At 41.4% G+C, this 21,904-nt stretch overlaps 1 protein-coding gene across 4 annotated transcripts in view; it reads right to left on the reverse strand.

Annotated features, from left to right (window-relative positions):
* The window catches only part of LOC136881125 (anaphase-promoting complex subunit 11), a 293,130-nt gene that overhangs the window by 201,355 nt on the left and 69,871 nt on the right, over positions 1 to 21,904 (reverse strand). The window contains exon 4 of one of the 4 annotated variants that reach the window (XM_067153778.2): positions 17,233 to 18,089. The exons of the other annotated variants lie outside the window; for them this stretch is intronic. The gene's annotated coding sequence lies outside the window, so the exon portion shown is untranslated. Of the gene's footprint in view, positions 1 to 17,232; positions 18,090 to 21,904 lie in introns of those variants that run through there. 4 annotated transcript variants of the gene reach the window in all.

Genomic DNA, 21,904 nt, shown 5'->3' on the forward strand with positions numbered 1-21,904 from the left:
CTAAAGAAATTGCGAAAGGTGCTGTGACATATATTGATAATTAAATCTGGTTTCAGATCCCCTGCGATAATGGGTGCACTGATCTAGCTGTCATCACAGTAACTTAATTTTCATGGCCGTCCAGTTCGTGGCAAGATTTTGTAGTGTTTCGTTTACCGAACCTGTTGGATTGTTGTTACAGGTCTATGTTCTCTCCTAAAAATATCTCGCAATGATTTGCATTGGTTGTAAAATCTAACCATTACCTTTTTTTCTTCTTCCAAAATTGTTTCCTTCGCCTTCCGACCACATTTTGGAGGAGTGTTCTCTAAAATACGCTAAAAGCGTAGCAACTTGAACATCAGACAGGTATAACATTGCCGCGTTGACTAAATTCATACTGAAGGGAGTGAAGTGTCGAGAAGCTTGAATACAATATTACTCTCCTAATCGAATACTTATTTTGCCTGTATAATTGTACATATATATGAATTTGTATTTCTTGTTGCGCGGCCAGGATAATATTCTTGCTTAGTTATCCGTAAAAATCCACCTGCACACTCAAAGGAATATTTATATCACACAGTGACTAAACTTACGGATATGCGACGGAAGATATATTGCCTTTTGTACAAATCGTTAAAAGTTCGCATACTTCTTACACTCACTGTACTTAAGCTTATAAAGTTGTTCGTGTCTGTTTGTTCCACCATCACGTCGAAACGGCTGGATAGATCCCAACCAAACTTCATATTTAGAGTATACTCACCCCGGGGAAGGTTTCGATATGCATATCATTTTAAAATCTTTGAAAAGACGGGGGTTTTATAGGAAAACCGTTTTTCTCTTATATTATTATAGGCAAAATATAGAATTTGTCGTATAAGGACGAGACAAAGCTCAATTTAATCCTCTTGACGCAGAGAACAAAACTCGGTAAGCTCTACGGGCCCGAAAACAATGTTTTAAGGCCCTAAAACCAACCGTTACGGAGATATTGGCACCACACTACCCCTGCTCTAGGAATCGGATAAAGAAATGAACTGCCGTAACCATGGCAACGTCAGCTCCCGGATTCTAGAGCAGTGAGATTATGTATGTACGTTTGGGCATAGCTGCCAACCAAAATTGGTACAAATAAGACTTAATATCTGGAAAAAATATACTGTTGTGTAAGGCACTCATAGGACTCCTTTGGGCGGGGATGGAAAGGAGGTGAAGTACGAGTATACAAATCTTACTATATATAGAAATGGAAGTGTGTGTGTAAATGACACATCTCCTAAACCACTGGATCAATTTCAACCAAACTTGGTACACGTATTACTTACTATCGGGAGACGAGCACTGTGGGGGGGGGGGGTAAGCCGTCCCTAGCGCCCTTAAGGGAGAGGGTCAGGGGGGGGGGGGGGGTTACAATAATAATCGAGAATAGTGTCGAATTCATAGTTTTCGGGGTCGCTGAGTTCTTTCTTTCTTTATTCGTGTCAGAAGTATCAACTTATAAATATTTAACAAAAAGCAACATCTACATTTCTACTACACAAATATACAAGTCTATTATACAATCACAGATAGAGCAACAATATTCAAGAGCTAGATGATGCTTGCCCAGTATTGGGCGACGTCAATAGCGTTGGGGGAGGCTGCAATCAAGTCTTTCATAGTGCACATTGAAGGACATAAAACACACTGACATAGATGTTGGATCGTCTGCTGCTCTCCGCAATCACAAAGTGATGAATCACTTGAAAAGCCCCACTTGGTACACTTATCAATTAGTATCAGGAGACAAACCGCGTGAGGGTAAGACACCCCTAGCACCCTTATGGGCAGGGGGCGAGCGGGGTGGTATAAAAATAATCTAGAATATTATCGAATCCATAGTTTTCGTGGTAGCTGAAATAATTAGTGACACTCCGAATTTTTTAAAATTCATGTTCAGCCCCCTTTGGGGCGTGGGTGAGGGGGAGTGAGATATACAAATAATCGAAAAATCTACAGTTTTCTGGGTCACTGAGATGAATGGTGACAATCCAGATTTTATATCTCTTAGTGGTGGAGGGCGGGAGGGGGACAGTCTCATTGACAGTTGAAATCCTGTACATCGTATCCATAGTGCGACGGCTAAATACATATAGTTATCACTTATTAATTTTTGACAGGATCAGATACTTCCCAGTCGATTCGAGCTTCCATAAGGACGAAGTTTTACTCGAAAACTAAATAATCTAAAACTTGAAATCAAACACATCTAAATAATTTTAAAACTACATAATAGATCATAACATATCAATCTGCAAGTCAAAAAGGAATTCTATAAAAATTAACATCACACATAACTAACTGGTAATGCAAATCTTAAAGGTAAATATTCAGAAACTATCCGGGCAACGCCGGGTACTACAGCTAGTATGTTACTAAAATCATGTGCAAATTGGATATAAAATGCTATAGATTTCCACTTTCATCGAAAACACACCAACCTTGGCTGTATTGAACCCAGAATCTCAGGCAATCATTTTAACAATAATCTCCATGGACTTAATGATTGAGGCCACTACTGATTAAGAAATGAAGAGCTAATGTCCTGTTTGTGAACTTGCCACTGTGGTGTTTCATTTAGCAGAAGAAAAATTTCAGCTTTAGTATCAAGTGTGTGATACTAGGAATCAAACCACTTCTGTACATTGTAGGTTTCTCATAGTGAGTGGATGGCGGTGGTGGTGATTATTGTTTTAAGAGGAAGTACAACTGGGCAACCATCCTCTATATAACACTAATCGGAGAGTAAAATGGAAGGGATCCGACACTTCGAAAAATGAAGGTATCGGCCAAAGGAAGACAAGGGCCACGAAGGGCGTGAAAATGAAAGACTCCCTAGGCCTCGAGTGCTTTAATACCGTCGGGATCGAAAAAACACAAGAGTTGACCAAGGGAGGTCGGAGGAGCCTAGCACAAATAAGTGGAAGCAATACCAGGACTTAGCTAAGGGCCTTGTGGTCGCCAACCCACGCTACAAATTTCAGAGCCCCTGGGGCTCTTACGACAGGCAGGGGATACCGTAGGTGTTATTCTACCGCCCTCACCCACAGGGGGAATTCTCACAGTGAGAGTCTAGTTTATATTGATCGGCGATATTGGGGCATTCCATGACCAAGAGACAGCACAAAAAAAAAATCTAATTCGTGAATATCTCTTAATACGCAACGCGGTAGAAATGGAAGAGACATAAATGGTCGGAAATCATAGTTTCTGTAACTTATGTTACGTGCAGGTTTTAGGTGGAACACACACTTCCGGGGATGTTTGTGAAATGTAACGACTACGAATAACTCTGTTGTTATTATTATTATTATTATTATTATTATTATTATTATTATTCGTACGGGTAAAAGCCACAAAACGAAGGATCGGAAATATTTTACACAACGTTTATAACTTACAATTTATGAAAAAGCTATAAAAATTGGCAATGTGTTTTGTTTTTACGTTCCATTACTTACTTTTACGGTTTTCGAGACGCCGAGGTGCCGGAATTTAGCCCCGCAGGAGTTCTTTAACGTGCCAGTAAATCTATCGACACGAGGCTGACGTATTTGAGCACCTTCAAATACCGCCAGACTGAGCCCGGATAGAACCTGTCAAGTTGGAGTCAGAAGGCCAGCGCCTCAACCGTCTGAGCCACTCCTAGACTTAAAAACCGAGTTTCAAGAAATCCTATCACGCAGCTTCCCCATAATGTTCACAAAACACAACCAACCAGACAGATAGACAGACATACAAAAATTGAACTGAACCCATTTTCGGCTTTTTTAAAATATTCAATCTGCTTTACGTCGCACCGACACAGATAGGTTTTATGGCGACGATGGGATAGGAAAGAACTACGAGTGGGAAGGAAGCAGCCGCGGTCTTAATTAAGGTCCAGCCCCAGCATTTGCCTGGCGTGAAAATGGAAAACCATCTTCAGGGCTGCCGACATTGGGGCTCAAACCCCCTACTCCCGAATGCAAGCTCACAGCTGCGCGCCCTAACTGCACGGTCAACTCGTTCGGTTCGACTTTTGTGTACCTAGGCCTAATCCGAAGTATGATACAAAATATTGGAGTACAGTATATAGACAAAACTCCAATTTTATTTACATACCGGTAGATAAAACTGTGCGGGCTGATCTCGAGAACCAGCCAACGTATTTTGATGCGGGCTTCACCGTTGTAGAGGTTTAGCCCTTCACAGAGCAAAACTTCTTTTAAATTAAAAAAGATAGACAGACCACATCATGTAGAGGTCCATTATTGCTCTCCAATATACTGAACATGTTTGAGTTATGCATAAAGTTTGTAAAGCACTGTTTGTTCCTTAAGAACTGAGGTAAAAATATCGACCACAATCCATTTATGGAACTGGTTTGGACTTTCATGGTCTGTGGCTGATAAATAAACCACATAACTAAATGATGAAACTGGATATTTATGGTAATTTAAACACATTTCTTATTAATTTACATATTTTATACCCGCATTGGAGCACTTAAACCATACATCTAAGTCTTCTCACCAAATCACTATTACAACCTTTGACAATAAAGTTCGGTGAATGAAGTAAGAAAGGTCGATCCGGCAACACTGGCGACACACAACGCTGCACCTGCGTAGCAGCAGGTTTTGACCACCTGCTTCCAACGTTGTTCAGTTCGGCATCGTGTGTGTGCCGCGTAAGACCTGTTTGGCACAGTGCGTGTTTAGTGCGTTGGTTCTGAACTGCGAACAGGAACATGAACGACCAAAAGATCAATGTACAGTTTTGTTTTAAGCTTGGCAACACACCGAAAGAAACGCATGCGATGCTGGTACATGTTTATGAAGATCAAGCACTGTCCTTGAAGTGTGTGTACGAGTAGTTCGCTCGTTTTCGAGTAGGGTTGGGCACTATGTCCCTGTTTCGGAACACTGTGCCGGTGCACAGTTATGTTCCGCTATTCTGGAACACTGAGCGTCAATTGTTCCGAGACATTCTCAAGCGAGACGGAGATACTAACTCGCTGTCCCGTCAGAAGCGCCACTATGCACTGCCCTTCGCCTACTAGCTGACTGTGCAGAGGGCGCGCGGGACTGCACAGTAGAGAGAAGTTCGAGAGGCAACATTACATGCTCCGTGCCAGCGGGAATGTGCCTGTACCGAACGTGCTTTGTGGTTGGTGTGTGCCTGTGTGTAGTTATGGCCAAGACCAGCATAAAGCTGCACGGAACGCGAACGAACAGTTGGAACACAAATTCGCGCCCAATAATCACGTTTAAAGGCTGCTTTTAGGTTAAAATTTTTCCGGTCAATATGAAATACACATAACACGGTTGCAATGGCAGTAACTTACTGGTGTTTAAAAGTAACTAATTCAATCATATTTTCACCAGTTGAATGTATCGGCCTGTATTGTGAGTAATTAGGGCCAGGATAAAACTTCACGGCACTTGAGAAAGCAGTCGGAACTGTGAATGAAATACGCACCCAAAAAATCATGTCTAAATTTTCTTTTTAGGATAAGAATGTTTTCATTCATTCTGAAATACACCTGTCACAATTACACTGGCAGTACATGTGTTTACAAATGTCACTATGTTATTTTCACCAATTAAAAGTATACTCGCACAGTTGAAGAAACATTCGTCAGTACTCTATTCACGTACACACAGTATACAAGTGGAACACGAAAATAATAATTAACCAATAGAAGCAAAACACGAAGATAAAAATTAAACGCTATATACACAGATTAAAAATAAAACTATACAAGCAGAACATGAAAATAAAACTTAAACACAATATACACGCAGAACACGAAAATAAAAACTGTGGGATGTTTAAGTTTGAAATGTCTTGTCTTGTGCCGGTTGAAGATACCTTTGCAGAAAAAAAAAAAAAAACATAATTGCATTTCACTCTGTCCGGTTTTCTTCTAGTAAAAAAGTCCTGAACAGGACTCCGATGCGACATTATGCAAAGATTACCGTCTTTCGTACGGTTTAATTACTTTCGTGCTGTATGCTCTTTGCACTTCGAATTCCTTCCGTCTCAACTTCCATTTACCTTCTTTAATAACTCGAAAATTTTCCTCAACACTTTCTTGGGGTTTGATGTTAAAAATTAATTTGGACTTTAAGGAAACTTTTAAGTCCAAGAAAAATATAGGTCATCGCTTTGGAATTAAAGATATAACTGGATGAAAAAAATGTTTACACTCCAGCACAGTAGGGTTGGGCAGACCGGAACATTCACTTGTTCCGCAACATTAGGAACTTGAGGCGTAGTGTTTCGGTATAGAGTGCCGAGACACGGGACACAGGACTGTAACTGCGTCCTAGAGAGAACTTCGAGAGGCAACAGGACATGCTCCGCTTCAGCTGGATGTGCCTGAACCGAACGCGCTGTGCCAAGGCCGCACTAGATAGATTAGTTGGCCTTGGCTGTGTCTGCCTATCGATACCGGCTGTGTGCCGCCCTGTGTTGGAGTGTCAACATTTTTTCATCCAGTTATATCTTTAATTCTAAAGCGATGACCCGTATTTTTCTTGGACATAAAAGTTTCCTTAAAGTCCAAATTAATTTTTAACATCAATCCCCGAGAAAGTGTTGAGGGAAATTTTCGAGATATTGAAGAAAGTAAATGGAAGTTGAGAGGGAAGGAATTCGAAGTGCAGAGAGCATAAGGCGGGGCGCACATTGGGACGCAGGCGAAGCAGCTAAAGCAGTGCAGCGCAGAGCAGATTTTTGTAATCCACACAAATCATTGCACCATCGCAAGTTGACAGACAGGGCAGGCCAGGCCGGTTCTGTACGTACTTCCGCCTACCACGCGATGTCTTCGAAACACAGTTTCCTGCGCACGTGTCACGCAGTTAGTTAAGAAATGGAGGAGAAAATTACCACAGCCATTCAGTCTCACCATGTTTTGTAGGTACTATGTGAATCATGTGGACTGCAATGCAGTATGTACGTATATGTATGTATGTATCTATGTATGTATGTTCGTGAGTAAATGGCTGAACAGAATTTAATGAAAATCGGTATGTAAATTCGGGGAATAAGACACTACAGTCTAGGCTATAAATCATTTTATTCACGCTGCGTAACAAGGTAGTTTAGAGAAAGGCCTAAAATGTAATCCACCGAGCAAGTGGCCGTGCGGTTAGGGTCGCGCATCTGTGAGTTTGCATTCGGGAGATAGCGGGTTCGAACCCCACTGTCGGCAGCCCTGAAGATGGTTTTCCGTGGTTTCCTATTTTCACACTAGGCAAATGCTGGGGCTGTACCTTAATTAAGGCCACGCCCGCTACCTTCCCAATCTTCCACCCTTCTTCCGTCGCCGAAAACCTTCGATATGTTAGTGCGACGTTAAACAAACAGCAAACAAAAGAATGTAATCCTCATACATCTATGAAACAATCCATGACCCAAGTTCTCGCAACATATAGAATTTAAGACAAAGATCTAATGCTGATTATGGAGAGCATCATCGCCGACTCCGTCGCCGTCATCCATCATCACATTTATGTGAAGAGATAAATACGGAAAATAATTTATCATGTCTTGTCAAATATAAATGCAAACGCGTTCACAACAGATTGTCAATGTTGATTGATTTTAGTATCTTGTGTCTTGTGACAACTAGATGAAAATCTAGCAGTACATTTGTAAATACATATTTTTCCCTCTCCCCCACTGTGATCCTATTAATGAATTTACCATGCAAGTTGGTCGTGCGGTTAGGATCGCCTTGCTATGAGCTTGCATTCGGGAGATAGGGGGTTCGAACCCCACTGTCGGCAACCGTGAAGATAGTTTTCCGTGGTTTCCCATTTTCACACCAGGCTAATGCTGGGGGGGCTGTACTTTAATTAAGGCCTCGGTCGCTTCCTTCCCATTCCTAGCCCTTTCCTATTCCATCGTTGCCATAAGACCTATCTGTGTCGGTGCGACGTAAAAAATATAAAAAATAATCATGAATTGAATTCTTTGCTTAGTCCATATGAACGCCGAACATCGGTAACATAGAAATATTGTTCAGTCTTGTAAACTGGCGAAGGTGTTTGTTTTTATTGCGATTGTCTTAAGCTGAATAACCGCGTTGCCATCAGCACAAGGGAAATTGTGAAAATGACTAACAAAATGAGAAAAATCGCGAATGCTTGAAGAAAACGAAAAAAGAGTCTCTTTATACTGGATGCCCCAGTATCACAGAGTCTAAAGAAAACATGTTATTTCTGAAAACCGACGAGACCCTGCGTGGCAATGTGCGCTCACGTCCACTTCGCAATTTCGTAAGCTTCGTGCTGTTCTGCTCTTCCCTGCTCTGCGGCCAACTGCTTCTCAATGTGCGCCCGGCCTAACAGCAGGAAAGTACAACAATGTATTCATCCAGTTATATTTTTAATTCCAAAGCGACGACCCATATTTTTCTTGGGCTTAAAAGTTTCCTTAAAGTCCAAATTAATGTTTAACGTCAATCCCCGAGAAAGTGTTGAGGGAAATTTTCGAGATATTAATTACTCAATTACTCACAATACAGGCCAATACATTCAACTGGTGAAAATATTCTTGAATTGGTTACTTTTAAACACCTGCACTGCCATTGTAACCGTGTTATGTGTATTTTATATTGACCGGTTTACCGGAAAAATCTTAACCTAATAGCAGCCTTTAACGTGATTATTGGGCGCGAATTTCAGTGTTCCGACTGTTCGTTCACGTTCCCTGCAGCTTTATGCTGGACCATGGCCATAACTACACCCAGGCACACACCACACAGCACGTTCCGTACAGGCACACTCCCAGTTCCCACTGGCGCGGAGCATGTAATGTTGCCTCTCGAAGTTCTCTTTACACTGCGATGTTACAGGCCCGCGTCCCGTGCGCCCGCTGCACCGTTCAGCTAGTAGGCGAAGGGCAGTGCATAGTGGCGCTTCTGATGGGACAGCGAGTCAGTGTCTCCGGCTCGCTTGAGAATGTTTCGGAACAATTGACACTCGGTGTTCTGGAACAGCGGAACATAACTGTGCACCGGCACCTTGTGCCCAACCCTACAGCACAGGGCAGCACACAGCCGGTATTGACAGTCAGACACAGCCAAGGCCAACTACAATAGTCTATCTAGTGCGGCCTTTGACACAGCACGTTCGGTACGGGCACATTCCAGCTGACGCGGAGCATGTCATGTTGCCTCTCGAAGTTCTCACTACTACGCAGTTACAGTCCCGTGTCCCATGTGTCGGCACTCTACCGAAACACTCCGCCTCAAGCTCCTAATGTTGCGGAACAACTGAATGTTCCGGTCTGCCCAACCCTATTTTCGAGGAGGTCGGGAAAGTGTTTCTGACAACGTCCGTAGCGGAAGACCAGCGACCGCCGTCAGTGACGAAAACATTGAGAAGGTGAGGACAATAATCAGGAACGATCGGCGATTAACTGTGCGCATGATAGCGGATAAACTGCAGATTAACCGTGAATCCGTGCTAGGGAAGAGGAAAACGTGTTCTCGTTTTGTGCCACATCACTTGACTGACGATCAGGAGCAGGCACGTATAGAGGCTTCACATGATTTTGTCGAAATGGCGGATGCGACACGAAATTTCTTGAACTGTATTGTCACCGAGAATGAAACCTGGTGTCTCAGGTACGACCCTGAAACGAAACGGCAAAGCAAGGAATGGCGTTCTCCGGAATCCCCTCGTCGGAAAAAGGTCAGAGCCAAAAAGTCACGCATCAAAACAATGCTCATCACCTTTTCCGATGGTCAAGGCATTATCCACAAGGAATTTCTACCTGAATGCTGCACACTACATTGAAATTTTGACCCGTTTCATGACACGTCTACGCAGCGTACGACCCCAGTACACACAACAAGGTTCATGTTTTTTTTTTTGTCCATGACAACGCCTGCCCACACACAGCCAATATCGTCAAACAGTTCATGGCAAAAAAAGGAGGTGGTGCAACTTGAACATTCCCAGAGCTCAATACTCCAAACTTCTTCCTATTCCCACGACTCAAACTCGATTTGAAAAGAAAGAGATTTGAAGATATTCCTGACATCCAACAGAACGTGACGAGACTTTTGAACACCACCCCAAAGGAAGCCTTCTTGCAAAGTTTCCAGGACAGGTATCGCCGATCTCAGCAGTGCATAGTTATGGGAGAGGACTATTCCGAAGGTCAGGAAGGTCTCTGTCATGTATTCTTCATCTATGTTGATAGTACAGGACTATTCAACGAACTTGATTGTCACAAGCTGTATATTAATCACCTTTCAGATCACTTCTGGAATTGTAAACCCTGACCACGGTCAGAACCATTTTGATCATCGATCAGACAATCAGTCTAAATATTTCTTATATAATTGAATACAATATTTATTACTTAAAAGTATATAAAAAAGAACAAATTTACACAATAGTGCATACTATGTCAACACCAAATCATAAATATATGGTAGTTACTTTTGTTGGTGCGACAATGCCACTTTCCACTCCAAACAAGGTTGTTTCCTGTTACTGCAGAATGCACATATTCTAGATGTGTCTTTGGCTGGCCTATTTTTCCCAACATCATAAATTGTGCTTCTGCTAAACCCACATGAGTTACCTTTATTTATCTTGGTTGAATGACCAGGGCCAAATTTTGTTCTTGAATATAAGTTTCCAATAAACTCATTTGCCAATGAATTTCTGAATGTCAGATGGGTCATAGATTTATCTCTGGTAGCAAGTTGCATGGTTTCTTTGTACAATATATAAGAGTAGACAATTGTTGCAACAAGGAAATAGTAGATAAATTTTACCCACTAACAGTATAATTTCCACACAACATTATACGAAGATTGGTACTGATTGAACTTACAGACACCTCCCATATATTGTTCCTATTCAGCTAACAATAATGGACAAGATACACTTTCATTTTAACAGTCTTTGCTTCTCCTAGAAACAACAATATTTTCTTCAGGGTCATGCATTTTACTTGCAATCACAACAGATTTTCCCCCACAATCCCTCCATTTACTAATTGATATATCTTGTGACAATGCATAGTCAGACTTAACATACTTGATTTTCTTGTCACCAATAAATAATTATTTAGTAAAACCTTTCCTATTCCACATCATTGTTCCACAACACTGGCGTAGCCAGGGGGGGGGGCCCAGGGGGGCCGGGCCCCCCCCAAAATATTTCCTGAAACTAGAGCGAGGATTAGCCGTTGTTTTACGTACGGTACGAACAACTTAAAAACGTACGCCGAAATGTTAAATTAACGTAGCGACAAGAATCTATTAGTAGGGCTCAATAGGGACATACATAATTCTCCATATTTGTACTGCTTGAATGAAAGGAAGACACTTAGGATTGTGATGCGCGAGGATATTTTCCTGTAGAGGCCTCAGTATTGGGAATGAAACCGTGTATTGACAAATTTCAAGACATGAAGAAAAGGCCAATTAGCAGGGGATTACTCAGTAGGGGGCCGGAACGTGACCACCGAGATAACGGGGGCCACGTCCAGAAACAGCTGCAAGCTTACAACATCATGTCAGCTTTTGCAGATCGGTTCCAGGAAACAACAATGTCCTAGGGATCCTCGGGTTGCACCGTGGTTGAGAGATGTGCTGTGTTTGAGTTGCAGCGTTGGGAAGACTGTGACAGGATTGTGATCTGCACGTTAGTTCCTCATTTTGTGCCATATAAGTAACATTTTTTGAAGAGGGACCGTTTTGTCACTGAAAAGCCAACACTATGTGCATCCTCGGTAAGTTATGAAAAAGTATTTTTTTTTTTAATTCTTACAGTGCCAAGACAATCGCGGATGCTTGCCTAAGTTCGATAGGTAGGCCTATATATTTTGTCAAATGCCCGGGGACTGATTGGAACCTCAAATGGCACCATCAAAAGTGCAGGTAAATACTTTATAATTGGCGGGCATGATAACTCCGTTCCAATGCTTCTATCTTCCCATCAGGACGGCCCAGGCTTGTATCGCAGTCGATACATGAAACATTTTTAAAATGGGTAGTCACGTTCTATTGATACGGATTCTACTTAAAACACTAGATCCCGTCCCTTACCTTTCTTTATACTTTTGAGCCAGAACCGCATCATTTATGGTGGTGTATTTTGAGTATCCAACCATTCTTCGGACTTACCTTGTACCTTAAATGGTGAGTGGATGCAGTGGCGTACCCACAAAATAATTTCAGTGGGTGGGGTGTAAGTCCAGGCCAGTAGTGTGGATACAACTTTCCCTGGGAAGGGGTTGTGAAAAGATTTTTTATTTTTTATTTAGAATTTGCTTTACGTCACACCGTAGATCTTCAATGGCGACGATGGGAAAGGAAAGGGCTGAGAGTGGGAAGAAGCGGCCGTGGCCTTAATTAAGGCACAGCCCCAGCATTTGCTTGGTGTGAAAATGGGAAACCATATTTAGGGCTGCCGACAGAGGTGTTTGAACCCACTATCTCCCGGATGCAAGCAGACAGCTGTGCGCCCCTAACTGCACGGCCAACTCGCCCGGTGAATATGAAAAGAAAGCCGGTCCTACCGAGTGCGGTGACGGATCTTCAGTAGATATTGTTGGTTTTGATTGTTACCATGTACAATCATAGCTTTTGTACTTTTAACATAAACCGGCTGCATTATTGAAACTGTTCGTAAAATTGATAATATCGTTCTTCGTTTGTGAGGAAGTAGAATCTTCATTTAATTTGTCTTCTTAAAAAAAAAAGGAACCACTTTGGTACTACACCCCGTGAAGGTGACTACCTTCCAGGCCGTATATATTTCAATTACGAGAGACTCAAGGAAAACTCTACTGCACCCAAAAACAAGGCTGTATCCTCCCCATCCCATGCCTTTCTTAACTCTCTCAGTGCCGGGAATCGAATGCAGGATGTCTTAAGTCAAATTCGAAAATAAGGAGACCTAAAAGTACCAGCCGGCCCCACAGTGTACGGGTAGCGTGCCTGCCTCTTACCGGAGGCCCCGGGTTCTATTCCCAGCCAGGTCAGGGACTTTTACCTGGATCTGAGGGCTGGTTCGAGGTACACTCAGCCCACGTGTTTATAATTGAGGAGCTATCTAACGGTGAGATGGCGGCCCCGGTCTAGAAAGCCAGGAATAACAGCGGAGAGGATTCGTCGTGCTGACCACACAACACCTCGTAATCTGCAGGCCTCCGGCCTGAACAGCCGTCGCTTGGTAGGCGATGGCGCTTCGGGGCTGTTACGTCATGGAGTTTGATTTGGAAAAGTGAACAGAGAAGGAAGCGACACCCCTGCAAGGTTCCTTAGCTTCCAGCTAGTTCTTCTGTCCGGCCTCGTGCGTTTAGGACAGTAAGAAAACGTACGCATTAAATGCTCCTCATAAAACCTTTGTAAAAATACTAGCTGCATCTATTTATAACAATAATCACAAACGCCTCCTTTTCATGTGGCTCAGTTGGTTGAGTCGCTCTCCTTCTGAGTCTGAGTTCGCAGGTTCAAATCCCGGATTGGATCGGTAACCCTTAAAACGGTGTTGAAATGGCAACAGCTCAGTGTCGTTGATTTCTGGCACGTTAATAAAAATTATAGATACGAATATTAGCGTCACGAAACTCTAACTTTATACTACTATATTCTGTATCCCAGACTTGCGTGGAAAAGTAATTAACAATTTACTTTACGTCACACCGACACAGATAGGTCTTATGGCGACGTCGGGATAGGAAATGCCTAGGAGTGGGAAGGAAGCGGCCGTGGCCTTAATTAAGGTACGGCCCCAGCATTTGCTTGGTGTGAAAATGGGAAACCACGGGAAAACATTTTCAGGGCTGCCGACAGTGGGGTTCGAATCCACTATCTCCCGGATGCAAGTTCACAGCTGCGTGGCCCTAACCGCGTTGGAAACTAACAGGACAAGGTAAACCCTACATAGCATTTGTTGTAACGTGTATTTTTCTTTACCAACTAACAAAATATCTATACCCATACGCTTTACATTATTTATTTATTTATTTATTTATTTATTTATTTATTTATTAGTGCCTTCAGTACAGTGGCGAAGTTAGGGCTCCAGGCCCTCTTGTACACTTAACCACATACTAATCAACATCTTAAATAAAATACTGAGATTCTTAAAATAGTTAAAACTACATAAATTAATAAAATTTAAAATAAATTTAAATAAATTACTTACTAAATATTCGGTGGTGGGGTCATGTGAGCCGAATGGAGGAGGATAGGTTACCTAGGAGAATAATGGACTCTGCTATGGAGGGTAAAAGAAGTTAGAGGTAGACCAAGACGACGATGGTTTGACTCGGTTTCTAACGATTTAAAGATAAGAGGTATAGAACAAAATGAGGCTAAAACATTAGTTGCAAATCGAGGATTGTGGCGACGTTTAGTAAATTCACAGAGGCTTGCAGACTGAACGCTGAAAGGCATAACAGTCTATAATGATAATGTATGTATGTATGTAAATTAATATTAGAACTAATTAATATTAAAAACTCTTAAACATGGCTATTCCTCAGGAACGCACACATTCATATTTCAACCATTCAGTCAGCTGTCCTCAAGCAGGTAGTCTCGGCAGGTGACCTTAAATCGTGATTTAAAAAAGCTAGTTTCTCTGATCTGAACTGCCAGGGAATTCCATAATCTGGCGACAGTCACCACAAATGATCTAATAATTTTATTTGTGCGGTGCAGTGAAATAGAAAGAATGGATCTAGAACGTGTATTAATGTTGTGAAATGATGATAAAAAGACGAATTTAGAAGAAATATACATTGGCTGACTTCCAGCTACCACTCTGATCACCATCGTTAAAGTGTGCAGCTGCCGACGTTTTTCAGACATCAGCCATGAGACAGCCTGATAGTATGGGGTGATATGAAAATCGTACGGTACTCGATATTGTAAATAAACCGCAGGCAGGAATTCAGTGCTCGTTGAAGTTTAAGTGTTTCTTCTCTCGTCATGTCAACTAAAACAACGTCACAATAATCAAGAATAGGGAGAATGAGTGTCTGTATTAGTTTGGCCTGTAGCTCAAATGGAAATACATTCCTCTGTCGTTTAAGAGGGTGAAGTACTCCAAAAATCTTTTTACGTATTTCTTTCGTTTGATCAGACCAATCAACTGTTACATTCATCATTACGCCGGGATTTTTAACCGTTTTACTGTAGGGAATAATGTTACCATTCAGTAGGATAGGCGGGATTGCGACATTGTTTGAGAAGCTCAGTAATTTTCGTGATCCAATTATAATTGAGTTTTTTTGCAGTTTAGTATAAGAGAGCTTCGTTGTGCATATACACTGAGTCGTCGGAGGTCCCTGTTAATATCTTGTCTTGCAGTGTCGATGTCTGTCTGTTAGGTCATCAGCCCAGAGGCTGGTTGGATCCTCAAATAGCACCACCAAAGGTTATGCGGTTATGAGGAAACCCCAAAAACCAATGGCAGCACTAAAATGAGGCGTACTAGGCAAGATGAGGAGTGAGGTAGTTTGCCATTGCTTTCCTCACTGGGTCAGAAAGTACTATTGCAGCACAACTGACCCTATGAGCAGCACCTTTCATAACACTCAGATGCACTAGTCATGCTCTGAATGTCATTACTCAGCAACACCCATACCCCAGCAACTTCCATATTGTCACAGCCATGGATGTTGACTGGGACTTCGGTGGAAGCTACACTTTACTCTGGCCTGTGCCAAGATATAGCCTATTTAAAGGTCGTCAGCACAGAGGTCATGTGTGTTATTTCCTGTCACAGATGGTATGTCATTGATATAAATAGAGAAACTTAGGGGCCGTAGAATACTGCCCTGTGGGGCAACACTAAGTTTCATTTTCCATTTAGAGGCCTTGTCGTTTACTGTTACACGCTGTTGACGGTTACTCATAATGTTATGTATAAAAGTAATAGGAATATCATATACACCTGTAGTCTTTGATTTTATCGAGTACTAAGCCTTTTAACCTGATTTTCTGTGACACTGTGAAATGTGAATGGCAGATTGGCTGGAGGGGAGTTAATTTGGGTAGGTTGAATATTTATTCTACTAAAGTAATCGTTCAGTTCGTCAAGTGGAATGTCAGGAGTTGTCTGTCTCTGTTGATGTTTTCCTATTCCCAGAGCTCTAAGTTGGTCCCATGCGCGATTAGAATTTAAGTTGTTAGCTGAAATCTGAAAATATATGCATTTTTTAAATTTCTGATTAACTGCTTTGTGCGATTTCTTAAGATGCGGTTACATTCGAAGTCTGTGTCATCTAGGGTTTGTTTATAATGTCGAAATAACGAGTCACGGTGGGCCATCATTCTCTTGCCTTCATCATCTAGCCATGGACAAGAAACCTGTATTCGACGCGCGCGCAAGCGCGCGCGTGTGTGTTTGTGTGTGTATCTTTGCCGCATTATTTGTATAAAATGTCACTTCTTTATTGCTTATCACATGACCATTATTATTATAACATTACTGTATTTGTTCTAAACCAGAATATTGCATCCTTACTCAAAGTGTTTATTCTTGCATTCATTTCACTTCTACGCGGAATATATGAAATGCTGCAGTTATGTTGGGATGGGAGTAACAGAGGTAGCCGAGACCGGGGGCTGTCGTCCAAGGAGTCCAGACACCCCAGGAGTTTTAACGAAAGTTCTTTTATTGAGCATTTTATATATAATGTGCATTAATATTAGCTTCCGGAGTCCGACTCATTGGCTGAATGATCAGTGTTGAGGCCTTCGGTTCAGACGGTTCCGGGTTCGATTTCCGGCTGGGTCGGGGATTTTAATCGCGTCTGAATAATTCTTCTGGCTTGGGACTGGGTGTTTGTCCCAACATATTCATATTCAGACAACATACTACATTACCAACCACCAAATAAACACACAACACTGATTACATCCCTCTATATATTGTTGCGTCGGGAAGGACATCCGGCCGTAAAACAGGGCCAAATCCACATGTGCGACACATTTCGCACCCGCGACCCCACAGATGAGGGAAAAGTGGGGAAGAAGAAGAAGGAAATTACTATTAGCTTCCGGAATCCGCACGAATCCACCACTCTTACTTGGATCCAAGGACACTCATTTCCTTTTTCGGTATTCTACACCACCTAAACTATGGAAGTTTGGACACCTATCAAAATAAAATTCTGGATGAATGGCCCCCCCCCCCCCCCAAACTGAAATCCTGGCTACGCTACTGTTCCACAACCATATAAAAACCTCTGGCAAGTAACTTAGACAAGAGGTGAAGACTAATAAAAGAATATGTCAAAGCAATTACAGTACAATAAATTCTCAAAACATCTAGCTAGATCCAAGACAATTCTCTCACCCAAGGATCTCTCTTCATCAGAGGTTGCTGTACCTTTGTAAACATGAAAATTTAGCAAGGAACCTGTCACTGAACAGCAAATTGCAAATATATTAAAACCAAATGTTAATGACTTCACGGGCATATACTGCTTCAGAGAACTTCTGCCTTTTAAGGCTATCATACTCTCATCGGCAGAAAGGAATTGATATGGATTGAATGCCTCTTTGAAGTATTTTAGTATAGGTATTAGTTTATATAGCTAGTCAACATTAGGATAATTTCATTTTGGCATTTTCTTTTTATCATTCAGGTGAATATATCTTGGTATTTTAACAATTCATTTCAGTGACATTATGTCAGATATCCTTGCTATATGAAAGTTACATTCTATTGAACAGGTCAATGCACACTTTGAAAAAGTGAACTGTTGTACAGATGGTGGTGTCAAGTGACCACTAGCAGTACACTCAGGGACCGAATTTGAAAAGTCCAAATAATTCTTTATTTTCTCTGTTGTAGGTGGCTTAATAAAGATTGCCTATGTTGACATCAGCTTTGAAATCTACACCCAATGATCCATCTCCTCTGTAGCCTGCTGAATACATGTGCTTTGCTGCAGATGTAGGATGACAGTCCTCAATGTCAGAAATGCCCCCTAAATGTGACTCAGAAGCATTTTCTTCTGTTGTATCTAATGAAAAGTGCTTCCACATCCAAGCAATCAAGCCTCCTTGCCATTATTGTAGCCTACAACAAAATCAACATGTAGATAAGACGTAACCCTGTGAACGATTATATAAACACGTTAGTTATTACAGGCCTACATTGTACGGAATGGAACAGCACACAATTATAAAAAAGGAATTTTGTGTTCAAAAGGAATCGTGGTGACCAATGAAATACATCGCCATAAACACATACTATAACAAGTGCGCACAAAGCATATAGCGACTAAATATTTGTTGAACTAGCTAATGGCATATCACAGACATGTATTTTGATAAGTACATATTTCTGTCTAGCATTGAGAGTTTATTTTTACTAGTGATTTAAATTTGCACTACCAAATCAAAGGTTTTCAGTGATGTAAGGATGGGAAAGGGCTAGGATTGGGAAGGTAGTGGCCAGTCTTAATTTAGGCACAGCCCCAGTATTTGTCTGGTGTGAAAATGGGAAACCATGGAAAACCATCTTCAGGGCTGCCAACGGTGGGATTTGAACCCACCATCTCCCCAATTCGAGCTCACAACATTGAGAGTTTAGAATGGGTATAAAAATACCAGCCGTTAATGGTATTTGGCTACAAGTATTTCCCATAAATTGAATGTCTTTGGAATCCTTCATATTATGGACTAATGAACCAGCACATGTAAACAAAAGGGCCTTAAATAACGCATAGGTGAGAAGGTAAAAATAAAAGCTAATTTTTAACAAAGGCTACCTTTTTCCCCGCTTTCTTGGATAATAATGTGTGAAACCATCCCAAATCCTGGGAGAATTGAATAAAAATTATAATTATTGTAAATGTATTAAAAATTGCAGACTTTAAATTAGCCATAATTTGAATAATGTTATAAATTATTTTATTTTAATATGATTTGGCATGAATTTGAACAAAGTGAGGTTACGAGCACATGCACACTTTCTAAGTGACAACAGCAACGATACATTTGTGTTATTTTAACTAAATACAGTAAAACTGTAAGTTTCAGATTATCTTAGAACCACACTACACAGGAATGAATGGAAGATTATTGAATAAAATTAACTTAGCTTGTGAAATGTTCTATTTACATTCACAGCAGGTGAGTTGAATGGACTGTGGTTCAATTCTCAACCACAACATGCATCGTGCGCTGCAAAATGCTGTGTTCTCTTCACCAGAGGGTGGTAACACACTGTGGTTTATTTTATGACCACACAACATTCTATGCCAGTGGCCTAACACTGTGAAGTCCAGGATTTATAGTACAATGTAACAGAAACTGAACCTTAAGAGGTGTGGTTCAAAATTCGACCACAAATCTAGATAGACAGATGTATGAAATATTAATCTATGACAAAAGGGAGCCTAGCGGTAGCTATATTATTGAAGGAGGCCAAAGAAACAAATGGCTATCCAAGTGCAGTCTTAACAACAAAAACAAAAACAAAAAAACCACCTAGTATGTATGTGTGAAAGAACTATCGAGAGGCACCGTGCGCGTCGCTCTAGCGGCCGAGCGCAGAACAACACGTGAGGCAGACTCCAGACTCGCAGTAGCTGGTCTGTTATGACTGAGCGTGTAGTTACTCAGATGATAATGGCATAGAAAAGGAGATCAAGTACATGCAATTGTTGTGTTGTCAGATGTTCCAATACTTACGCAAATACGGGAAGTGAAGTACAAATTTATTGTTTTCCAAAACGTGCGATAGATGTGGACCGAAGGAGGCGATGGATAATACAAGGAGTTAACCGAACGAAGTAAGTAGGAGGCCTACACATACGTACTGCACATGTTTGCAATAAGTTCAGTTGATCCGATTTAATTTTTAGCACTGATGGATTACTTTGGCAACCTACGACTTACTCAAGAATATGTAGTGCACATTTCATCGGAAACAAAAGATCTAATAATGTTATTTGTTTTACGTCCCACTAACTACTTTTTAAGGTCTTCGGAGACGCAGAGGTGCCGGAATTTAGTCCTGCAGGAGTTCTTTTACGTGCCAGTAAATCTAACGACATGGGGCTGTCGTATTTGAGCACCTTCAAATACCACCGGACTGAGCCAGGATCGAACCTGCCAAGTTGGGGTTAGAAGGCCAGCGCCTTAACCGTCTGAGCCACTCAGCCCGGCAAAACAAAAGATCTAGACACCCATTAAGTCCAACCTATGTTCCGACAATATTTCCAGATGAATCCAAGAAAAGAAATTATTTTCGTTGTTCAGACTTCATGATTCCTTGCTCAATAAATGAAAACGACGTAAATACACAAGCATGTATTCCACTTAATTTCGGTCTGGGAGGCAACATTACGAAACATGATAAAATGTGTGGAACGGAATACGATCATGCAGACATCAAGGGTCCAGGTTTCCAAGGCTACAGTTCCATAAGGAACAATACACAAATGCGTGATTTAACAGGTGTGAACTTCAACGTCTTTGCCTTGCGTTATTACCAAACTGTAACGTTTCGAAATTATGTAAAGAAACCAGATTATTCATTTTCCTAATGAAAATGAAAATCGGACTGTCCTATTCTGCTTTGAGTGTGTTCATAGGACAACAATTTCACATATTTTTACGACCGTGCTTATGCAACTGGCACTGCATATGTATTCCAGCCTAGTAAGGAAAGTGTTCAAGAAATAATGTCTCCAGCATTTAAAATAAATTACGGTAACTGTCGAGTCATTATTGACTGCACGGAATTTAGGGTTGAACAGCCTCCCCATGTAGATCAAGAGATTGTATTTCTATTCACAATAAAGAGTTGTTACACTGCAAAAGTTTTAATTGCAATCACGCCTAATGGTATGATCGCTTTAAATCTAAATGTTACGGTGGAAGAGCTAGAGACTCATTCATAACAACCGTCAGTGGTTTACTTTCCTTCAACCTGGCGATGAGGTCATGGCAGATAAAGAATTTAGGCATCAGAACTAACTTATCTGGCCGCGGTATCATAACCGTGACACCACCGTTCTTACATGACAGGAGATAAACAGCTGAGGAAGTTGAGAGTACTTACAATATTGCGAGTGTTAGAATTCACGTAGAAAGGTGTATTAAAAGAATCAAAATATACAATATATTACAGAAATTGCCAACAGAACTTTTCCCACACGTGGATGACATCGTCTATGTGTTGCGTGTTAAGGAATTTGCAACCTCATCGAATAACACGAACAAATGAACTTCCATAGCATTCTATTGCTTCACTTTCCATTTCACTTCGGTAAGAATGTTCAAAGCAGCTCCGCCAATTGGAGATTCATTTACAAATGCGAGAGCTAAAGTATCAAAGTTATGTCGCCTAGTTTTGATCCGATTTGCTTTCGTGCTAGCAGATATTCTTATCTTATTTTCTTGAATCCATCGAGGGCTTCCTGATTGAGATAAAGTGTACAGGGAGATTTTAATTATATGATCTGTATCAACCTGCACTTTGGTGGTAAAAAAAAATTCGTCACTCACAGTGCGAAAGGTGTATTTGTCTGGCAAGCGCACGTCGTTAGACTTGTAAATGTAATAGCTGTGTCACAATTTCCTCACATTCTTCTCTCTCCACATCATTCACTACCCTGTCTATCAATAAGGTGACTACGGCCCTGCACGACTGTTCGATTTCAGTACTTACTTCTGCTCGATGCTTTGTACGAAGACTGCAAGGGATGTTTTTTAAAATATCCTCAGTCAGTCAGATGTCATCTGTTGTATGTCCGGCGCTCCCTTTCTCGCTCCGTCAGCCAGCTGCAAGCGCGCCTGTGTATCATTCTGCTAGCTTCGACGCGCAGCCCTCAGTGCGCGTGCCTGACCATCGAGTGTACTATAAATAGGAGCTCCCTGCCT

This window comes from Anabrus simplex, chromosome 9 (genome assembly GCF_040414725.1).
Source record: "Anabrus simplex isolate iqAnaSimp1 chromosome 9, ASM4041472v1, whole genome shotgun sequence".
Lineage (NCBI taxonomy): Eukaryota > Metazoa > Arthropoda > Insecta > Orthoptera > Tettigoniidae > Anabrus > Anabrus simplex.